Below are 11,076 nucleotides of genomic sequence, written 5' to 3' on the forward strand. Positions count from 1 at the left end.
TTTTTAGTTTGATGTAGGACATTTGTTTATTTGTTTATTTATTTATTTATGCTTTAGAGGTCATATCTAAAAGATTATCACCAAGATCCATGTCAAGCAACTTTGTTTCTGTTTTCTTTTAGGAGTTTCGTGGTTTCAGGTCTTAATTTAAGTCTTCAACCATTGTGAGTTAATTATTGTGAGTGGTATAAGATATGGAACTATTTTCATTCTTTTACATGTGAGTATCCAATTGTCCCAGCATCATCTATGGAAGAGACTGTCTTTTCTTTTTGAGTATTCTTGGATCCCTGATCAAATATTAATTGACTGTATATGCTTGGGTTTATTTCTGGCCTTTTCATTCTGTTCCATTGGTCTATATGTCTTTTTTTTTTTTTTATGCCAGTAACATACTATTTTGATGACTATAGCTTTGTAGTATAGCTTTAAAATTAGCAAGTGTGATGCCTCCTGTTTTTTTCTTCTTTCTCAGCATTTCTATTTGAAGGCTTATGGTTTTATAGAAATTTTAGGAGTGTTTTTTTTTACTTCTATAAAAAATGTCATTGGAATCTTCATAGGAATTGAATCTATAATGGCTTCTGGTAGTAATGACAGTTTAGCAATATTAATTCTTCTAATACATGAACAAAAGTTTACCTTTCCATTTATTTGTGTCTGCCTCAGTTTCTGTCGACAACTTGTAGTTTTCAGAGTAGAGATCTTTCACTTCCTTAGTTACATTTATTCCTAAATATATAATTTTTTTGATGCCATCATTAATGGAATCAGTTTTTTTATTTCTTTTTCAGAAAATTAGTGTATACCAGTGCTACCGATTTTTGTATGTTAATTTTGTATCCTGCTACTTTAGTGAATTCGTAGGTTAGATCATACAGTTTTTTGTTTGAGTCTTTGGGATTATCTATACATAAAATTATGTCATCTGCAAATAAAGGCAATTTTACCTCTTCCTTTTCAATTCTGATACCTTTTATTTCTTTTTCTTGCTAGATTGCTCTAGTTAGGACTTCTATAGGAGTGATAAGAGTGGGCACTCTTGTCTTGTTCTTGATGTCCAAAGGCTCCCACCATAAATCTCATTGTTAGCATAAACTATCCAGCATGGCCCAAGGCCTCAGTTAAACAAAGACACTCTCAATGGCCAAGATATTCCAATGGCTTAGAGGTTGTATTTCAGAAGATGAAGTAGGGCTAAACTTTTCTTTGGAATATGCAGGGTTTGAACAAGTCAGATCTGCTGAGTTAATCCTTTATTGAACACTACCCCAGGCAAAAAAACTTACCAATTATAATAAATTCCTGTCTTCAGCACACATATCCAATTGGTAACTAAGTTTTGCTTATTCTACCTCTATATATCCATATATCCATACATTCATCATCATCCCCAGTGCTTCCTTTCCCGCTCCGAATTAATCTATTACCAAAACTTATCCTTCCCCCACTCCGAATTCATCTATTACCAAAACTAATTCAATCTTTTTTTTTCTTTCCCATTTCTACTGCCTCAGTTTTGAACTTCATCATGTTTTATATGGCCTCTGCCATGCATCCTGCTAATCTTCCATATTGCTTTTAGAATAATTTTTATAAAATAGAAATTTGGCTACATCATTCTGCTGTTTAAAAATCTATGAAGTATTTCTATTTTATTCTCTATTTTTTCCTTAGCATAACCCTGAATAATATGGCTGCCAATTACCTCTCCAGCCTCATTACCCATTGTGTTCCAAACCAACAAAATGCTTCTTTGTCGCCATGACTTTGCATATTCTGTTTCCTCTATCTGAATTTGTTGCTCCTTCCACAATCCACTTAACATCTAGTCAACAATTTTCCAAGCTAAATTCCACTCATGTATATGAATCAACTCAGGTTCCAGTTGCTGTAGGGTGACTTACCTGCCTTTAGAGTTAGGTCAGGTACCCCTTCTCTGTACTTTGGAAACATTCTGTGCATGCTTCCGTCATTTCATATTTTACTTTATTCAACTTATCTATGTACTTCTCCATCTCCCACACTGGACTGAGAGACCCTCAGTGGGCACAGTTGTGTTCCATGTAGGAATCCCCAAAACCCAATGGATCGTAGTCACAGCGCCTGAAAGAAACGCATTGCTGAAGTCTTGGCAGAACCCAAATCTGTCACAGTAACAAACTTACTCTTAGCAAAGGATGGCAGGTATTGTTTCCAGACAACAATGCCAATAGCAAAAACACATTTTGCCAACCTTTTAACCTTTGTAAATATACCATATTTTGAACAATTTTTAATTTGGGAATATTTACGTCATTTTAATTTTACACAAGATGAAAATTGAATATGCACATCATATCATTTCAAATATACAAAATTTAGGGGTGCGTGGGTGGCTCAGTCAGTTAAGCATCTGACTTTGGCTCAGGTCATGATCTCGGGGTTTGTGAGTTTGAACCCTTATCCAGCTCTGTGCTGACAGCTCAGAGCCTAGAGCCTGCTTTAGATTCTGTCTCCCTCTCTCTGCCCCTCCCCTGCTCACACTCTGTCTCTCTCTTTCTCAAAAGTAAATAAACATTAAAAATTTACAAAATTTAAATTCACAATAAATGCAATGTCCAGTACCTTATTAATAGTAATATTTAAAGTTTATTTCCTTCCCAACCAATCCTCCTTCTATCTATCATTATTTTTGGTTCACTTGCTTAATCATTTTCTTATTCATCACTGTAGTCATCATGTGTTATTTCCTGAGATCTCAAGAAAATGAAATATATATCTTTTCTCTCCTCTGTTCCAAATTATTATAATTTTTCAAAAAAAATATAGGCGCAGAAGTACCAACAAAAACACTCTATATTTCACATTTATAATATATAGGCTATTTGTCTCTCATTTATTCTGTATGGTTTAGTCTAGAATAGTCATCAGAGACCATGCTTCTAAATTCCATAATGAGCCCGACATATCTGATGCCAGATAGAACACAAAATATAATTTCAGTTAGTGAGATCACATGATTAATTAACCTAATCCAGATAAAGCCATATCTAAAAAGTGCATTTAAAGAGATTTTGGATTCCTGCTACTATTGCATTATTTTTATTGGTTGTTGGGTCTAGAGTTGTTGTAATGTATTGTAGAGATGTTAGCAATTTAAAAAGTAATAACAAACTTTTATCATCAAGACCCTAAAAATGTATAGGTCTCTTCAGTCTAAGCATGAAATTTTTCATTTGCATTATAGCCTCTTAAAAAAAAAAACCCAAGGGATTCTGTTTTAACTTTATTGCCCTCTGGCAGAACAACAGGATAAAAATTGGAACAAAGAAAAGGGTTATTTTTTTTACTTTTCTAGCATATAGATTAGTATTAATTACCATGTAATGAGCTGAAAATTCCTGCCAGAAAGCTGAGGCTTGTGGTTCCATTAATGAGTATTTTCTTTCCACTGGGTGAAGTAAAAATTTTAAAGTGTTAGGGATTTGCACTTGGAAAACATCTCTAAGCTATTTATACAAGCAAGTCAATAAGAAAAGCACATTTTCCATTTATAGCCTTTGTAGTACATTCATGGATCTGACGTTTTTGGCAACGTGTTGCTTTCAGTGGTAGTTCTGAGTTGTGGCCTTGGGCAGACTTTGATGTAGCAGGAGTGAGACCAGCATTCTATCCACCATCCAGCCTTGGACTGGCTGCGGCGGCCAAATCTACGTTAAGAGTTCCCACTTACTTTCCAAACTGGGAGAAACCACTGAAGTGTGCTCCCTTACTCTGACCTCCAAAATGGATTCAACCTACAACAGGCACCCCAACCGTTGAGAGACACTAGTAACAAGATGCCACCGAGACACAGGTTTGGGTTTGTCCCAGTTAAAATGTTTTTGGGCAGTTGGCCACCACTGCCATCTCTAAGAATATTTTTGAGGAAGAGGAGTCTACACATAAACAGACATCATCAAAATTGAACCACTCTGGTGGCCATGAAAATGCACCTCAACCAGTTCTTCTGTGAGAAGCGGGATGCAAACGCCTAGTTTCTGACCTCACCACTGCACTGATCCAAGCCAAATACTGGCCTAAGCCTGTGAGGGATACTAGGGCAGGCCCCTGCCTTGAGAGAAGCAGCTTTGGTCTGACCAAAATCTCTGTAGAGCTGCCCTGCAGAGTCTCACTCTGCTCCCTCTCACCCCTGCTCCTTCCCTCTCTCTTTCCAGGGCTTCCTCCTTTTGTTTTCTTCACCGACCTTGACTTTTACCATGATAAATCTCTCACATGCCCAATCCTGTCCACTTTTATGAGGACTCAGATTCACGCAGCTGTTGTCTTTGGTTGAGATGATTATATATATATTATCTTGATATTTTTTTAGAAAACCCAAAGAGCACTGTCTCAACGATCATCAAATTAATTTTCCTCAAGTCCAGAGGTAGAAAACCCAGTACTGGTATAACCAAGGAGTCACCTATCCTTTTGCTCCAGCATCCTAATTCTGGCTTTCATCCTCAAGGCCACCACACGGTACAAAATGGCTGCTAGAGCTCCAGTCGTCCTAGCTGCTCCAGGCAGCAGGAAAAAGTAATGGCAGACAGACCAACACAGTATTTCTTCTAATGATCTAGCTCCAAGAGCCTTCTTAGAAGTTCCACACAACTTTCCTTTTTGTTTCATTGTCTTCAGCATAATCACGTAAATCACATAAACCTAACAGCAAGGAGGGCTACTAAAATGCCATGAACATGGACATCCAGATTAGCATTGTGTGTTCTATTACTAAAGACAAATGAAAGAATGGATATTTGTGGCAACTCTCAGTCTCCTGCACCCTACTTTTCTCTCCATTTCACGGAGACAGGGAAAAACGTGATGTCTGGATTTCTGTGAGAAAGGGTCCATGTGCTTTATCCATCTTTGTCCAGGGCTGTAGGAGAATGAACCTATGCTCACTTCCTTCTTGAGTTCTTCAAGCGCCTAGACTCAGGATGTCAGGACACAAATGAAAGTCTTTAATCATCCTGACTAGACCCAAGTACACATTCTACATGTGTTCAAAATTGCAGTATAGCGGTTAAAAACAAATGGACTTGGATGTCAGGAAGAATTAAAACCAAATCCCAGCTCCTTTGTTCACAAACGGTGTGAACTGATGGCCAAGCAATTAAACTTTCTGCCAGTAAATGTTCAAGAAATGTTAGTTAGCTGTTGGTATGGTATTTTTACATGAGGTAAGGACTGAATGCTTAAACAATAGGCAGGGCATAAAAAACTACCCTAAAATCTCTTTGGTTTTTAACTTAACTCATCCTAAACTCTGTGCCTTAGAACTCCAAACTTGTTTTAAAAAAAAAATTTTTTTTAAGTTACAAGTACCTTTCCTGACACCTCTATTTTAAATATTTCCAGTCGTTTTTCTTTTTTTCTCTACCACTCTCTCTTTCTCCATCTTTCTCTCTCTCTGTCTCTCTTTGCGTGTGTGTTTTTTTGTTTCTATGAGCATTTTCTCCCTGTCTTTTGCTTTTCTTCCTTTTATGGGTTCCCTGATTTCTAGGATGCTCACCAGATCCTCTCTCCAAGCTCCACTAACACTGCCATACATCCTTGGGTTCCAACTGGCACCTGACATCTGGTGCCATAGTGTGGTAGCCCAGACTCGCACAGCCCCCGTGCCTTCCTGCAGTCTATGAGCAAGTGGTAGCTGGTAACCACCTATTTCCTGCATATGTTTAATCATTTCAGCACTCTGAGACCAGGATACATATTTTCAGCTAATTAATTCAGATATCGTAAACAGTGAACAACGAATTTGAACTTAAGTCTAGATGAGTTAATGAAGAGATTGGAAAATCCCTGTCTAAGCAGCAAAAGCTTCTTGCAAAATCACCCAGGATGATCTTAATAATCTCTAGGCTTGTAGATGGAGTGTTCACTACACTGTATACTGTAAGGCAGTATGATCACTCAAAATACTTCATTTGTTTGGATATCTATGTCTAAAATGATCTTTTAATTTCTTTTCCATAAATAACATAGTCTATCTTTCTCTGCTGATAAACCCTGCTGACAATCACTTGCCCACTCATCACTTCATCAATTTAAAAGATTTTTTTAGTTTTTTTCTCCCCTAAAGAAATTATATTGGACATAAATAACACAGGATCCTAGCTTTTGCCTACCTACAAGGTTGAAATAATTTCTCATCCAAAGATAGCTCTCTAGGATCCTGTACTTCTTATCTTTGTGGCCTATGAGAATTGCTTGACTTGGTCATCTTATTCGTCAAGTAGAGTTAACGATTTCTACCTGCTAAGATTGTTGTAAGGATCAGAGACAATGAATTTGAAACACTAAGCCCAGGGTCTCCTATTTAAGGGACACTCAATAAAAGGGGGCAATAGTGGTAATGATGGTGGTCATGAAGATTATAAGGAGATTGTGGAAATGAAGGAGATGAAGGGAATGGAGAAGAATGTATTAATTTTCTATTGCTGTAATAACAAATTGCCACAGACTTGGTGGCCAGAAGTTTGTGGGCTTGGTTGGTTTGCTTGCTTCATGTCTCATGAGGTGAAAGATGTCAGCAGGGCTGTGTTCTTTCGGGAGGCCTTAGGGGAGAATCTGTTTCCTTGCCTTTACAAGCTTCTGGAGACTACCTGCATGCCTTGGCTCATGGCTGTCTCCCTTCATCTTCAAAGCCAGCAATGGTGCCCTTCTGGGGGGGGCTTCAAATGTCTCCTTCCTCTTCTCCTATCTCATCTCTCTGACTTACTATTCTCCCCTCCTCTTACAGTTTTAAAGGCCCATGTGATAATATTGGGCGCACCCAATAAGCTCTGTATCTTAAGGTCTATAACTTTAATTCCATCTGCAAAGATCCTTTTGCCATGTGAGGTAACATAATCACAAATTCTAGGGATTAGAGTATAGACATCTTCAGGTGGCCATTGTTCCATGTACATGGAGGGAAAGTGTAATGCTGATCGTTATAGGAATAATTGATAAATTTAGACACTAGCTTCTAAAGAATATAGCCTTTCTCAGTATTTATAGGGAGATAAAAGCTTACATGATAAAGTCAACTTGGTGTAATGGAAAGAGCACTGACCTTGGTTCCATCTCTACAGTCCTGTCTCAATCATTAAGCAGTTTTAGATTTCTGGTCGCTTATTTATCAAATAAGAAAGTCAGTTTAATGATATAAACTTTGTTTCCAATTACAAAATACTATCATTCAGTTAGAATAAATTTAATAGCCAAGCAAGAATCTCCTGAATCTTGCCATGAATTACATGACAGTATCTCATCAAAACTAAAGAGGAATGTAGGATTGCATCTTGTGATTCGTAGCTCATATGGAGAATTGTGATAAGGAAGAAGCCAAGCGTTATTTTTTTAAGGGATCAGAATCTCACTGAAAGGCGAGCATGTGTTGTCAGTTTCTTAGCATCAAATTCTCCTGCTGTAATCCATCCTCCCTTTGAAAGAGCAGGAAAGACAACCAAAGCACGGTACATAGCTAAGCTTGAGCAGACAAGAGCCATTATATACACAAATCTATTACTTCTGCGTACAGGAATGCATCAACATCTGTAAAAATATAAATGCAATTTCCTCTTAGGCAATTCCTGAACATAAAAAATGTCTGGTCTCTCACCGGTGAGACCGAGATGCCGGCAAGTCCCACGCTCTGTCCTCTCAGCCTCCCTCTGCTATCGAGGGAGGCAGCATCCAGGGCCCCAACTATCTTTGTTGCCTCTGACCAGGTAGCCGCTAACAGAATTGTCCAGATGAAAGACGATCATGACAAGACGTTTCAGAGGAGTGAAGAAATCTTATTCTTATGTGTTGGAGAAACTGGAGACACTGTACAGTTTGCAGAATATATTCAGAAAAATGTGCAACTTTATAAGATGTAAAATGGTTATGAACTGTCTCCCACAGCAGCAGCTAATTTCACATGGTGAAACCCGGCTGACTATCTTCAGAGTCGTATCCCGAATCATGTCAACCTCCTCCTGGTTGACTATAATGAGCATGAGGATCCAGCACCCTACTACATGGCCTACCTGGCAGCTTTGGCCAAGGCCTCTTCTGCAGCCCGTGGCTTCCTGACTCACAGCAGACTGGACCGATCCTACATGAGAGGATCGTGAGAGGGCATGTAACGTCTTAGGAAATGTCTAGAGGAGCTCCAGAAATGCTTCATTCTGATTCTGAATCTGAATCCTGAATCCAACACCTTCAGTGTTTGAATCATTGACAAAAACAGCATTCGTGACCTGGACAAGTTTTCCTTCCCTAAACAGGGCTCTTAACCTCATGCCCTCCCTCTCACTTGCCAGGGAACTTTTTTAAATGCCATCCTTTATCTTTTTCTACTCTTTTGATGCTCATTCTTGATAGATGGTTAATTCACAATAAAGCTGACTCTGAAGGAACTGAAAAAAACAAAAATGTCCTGTATGGGGGATGGGTATTTAGACTTTGTCCATTCAATACTTTGCCATTTTTCTTCTGGTAGCTTTTCCAAAATTAATGTTTACTGCAGGTAGAATTTTGAATAGGGGTTTACAATAATAAATGCAGCACAAATATGTTGGTTTGTTAATAACAGTACAACTTCTATTTTTCAATCAGCTAAATGATTCTGAGTGGTGGTTTTAAAATAAGAATATTTAGCATCAACTAACTCGGAGTGACTTCTTCCCATTTATGTGCCCTTTGTTATCATGAGAATTTGACCCATCTTGAAAATTGCCAGACAATAGGAAATAGTCTCATTGATCATCTTAATTAGACCTTTATTCAAGACCTCACCATCATTCACTGATCATCTTATTTATACTCTGCACTGGGCTAAGCCCTGGAAATACAAAGATGACTAGTACAGAGATTTTCATGTCAAGAATCCCAAAGACAAGTAAAAATAAGTAAGTAATGTAAGAGGTAGCTGCCATCATCATAACATCTACACAATGCAGAGATAGTTCGTGAGGAGAGTCAAGGAAATAGAAGGGTGTGAGGAAAGCTTCAAAGAAGTAGTTGTATATAAGCAGGTTTTTATTTTGCCAGGTGCACAGAATAGGAAAGAGTCTTTCACACAAAATTAACAATAAGCACACACACGACAGAAAGAACATGCATGTGTTTGAAACTTCACTCTTTTTGAAATACCAATGTACATTCATTTATTTCTTTCCTTTTTTTTTTTTTTTTTTTTTTGACATTCACAAGAAGTCATGGTCCAGTCTAGGCAAATTGCTAGAATTACAAGTTACTTCTACTGATGATAATTCCAAGAAGAGAAAACCAAAGTTTGAAAAATGATAAATAATATGGTAGAGGAGTGGAGATTTTACATTAAAACCTTAGGATATATAAAAGCAAATAAGAAAAAATCTTGCATATATGTCCAATGCCTTATATGGAGTTAGGAAGAAGCTGTGTAAAGCAAGCCGACAGAAGCAAAGACAGGAGATTAGAAGTGGTTTAAGGAATGAAAGATGGGTGATGGGGAGAGATATACGAACATTCCAGAATCATAAAATCTGAAAACTATTTAGATAATAAATAGATCATAAAATCTGAATACATTTAGACAGAGGACTAGACTCAGGAAAAAAGAATGTCTCAATATGCATATTATTTGCGAAAGAAAAACTGATAAGCATCTCATTAGAGCTGCTAAAGAAAGATTTTTTTTAATTTTTTAAAAACATTTATTTATTTTTGAGAGGCAGAGCACAAGTGGGAGAAGGACAGAGAGAGGGAGACACAGAATCCAAAACAGGCTCCAGGTTCTGAACTGTCAGCACAGAGCCCGATGCAGGGCTCAAACCCACAAACCTGAGATCTTGACCTGAGCCAAAGCCAGATGCTTAACTGACTGAGCCACCCAGATGCCCCAAGAAAGATTTTTTTAAATCTCTAATCAATAAAAGATGATAAGTGGAACAATTCTCATCATTAATAATTTAAGTTTTATCATTACTACTACTTTTATTTAGCCTTTTGTCTCTATAGCAGCAAATGTGTTAGAAAGGAAAGCTTATATACTACTTTTAAAATTTATTTTTCTTTTGATTTTTATTTTAGAGAGAGAGAGCATGAATGGAGGAGAGGGGCAGAGAGAGAGAGAGAAAGATGAGAGAGAGAGAGAGAGAGAGAGAGAGAGAGAGAGAGAGAGAGAGAGAATCCTAAGCAGGTTCCACACTGAGTGTGGAGCCGGATGTGGGGCTTGATCCCACTACCCTGGGATCACAACTTAAGCCAAAATCAAAAGTCAGATGCTCAACTGAGGTACCTCCCAGGTGCCCTGATATACTATTTTTATTTATTTTATTTTATTTTTTGTGAAGGATGCTGCAAGTTTGTTCTTTGCTTAAATGAATACAAAAACCTACCTTGGAGCAGATTTTATTTGTTTTTTTCTCCAACTCTGGAGTGGTCACCTCTTGGCCATGATGATTTGAATAGAGTGTATCAGGATCATTTGTGGCTTAGTGGAGACCACCTCTTCCTTTGAATTTACAACTTGATAATGCGGGAGGGGAATGGGAAAATCTTAATAACACCAAAAGAACATTCCAGAAGAAAAAAATTAAAACCTGGAACACCTATTCTTTGGGGCTTCCATATTACTAGACCTTCCCTCACAGTGGGTTCTCATGGTCTTAACTAAGGTTTGCTGGTAAGAAAGGACATAAAGACCCCCAATGTGAAATTCACCAATAGGGTTGGAAAAATACAGCTCAACCTATGTACCTAAAGTTTGGAGAAGAGCTAGTTTTGCCACAGCCTTGGAAAAAAGCCCTCTGATATAACAGCCCACTTTGGGAGCAATGGTTATATATGAGTGTGTATTTTTTTAAAAAAGCTCTAAAGTTAGGAGCTCACAGATTGAGCCCCACTGCAGCCATGCATGTGACTAGCCCGGTAAGGTCAGCCCCAGGGAGCGGGACTCATCAAACCAGGTAAGACCAAATTTTCACCAGCCTTAACTCAAGAAATCTAACCAAATCAGAAGTTTGGGTGTGTTTTTTTAGGATTGTCATGTAATGGGGAAGTGAAGTAAGATCAGGCAGAGAGGGGAAGTGA

At 38.0% G+C, this 11,076-nt stretch overlaps 1 pseudogene; it reads left to right on the top strand.

Moving 5' to 3' along the window:
• Window positions 1-5,396: 5,396 nt before the first annotated feature.
• Window positions 5,397-9,210, top strand: LOC101096874 (annotated as a pseudogene).
• Window positions 9,211-11,076: the final 1,866 nt, after the last annotated feature.

This window comes from Felis catus, chromosome F2 (assembly GCF_018350175.1).
Source record: "Felis catus isolate Fca126 chromosome F2, F.catus_Fca126_mat1.0, whole genome shotgun sequence".
In the NCBI taxonomy this organism is placed as follows: Eukaryota; Metazoa; Chordata; class Mammalia; order Carnivora; family Felidae; genus Felis; species Felis catus.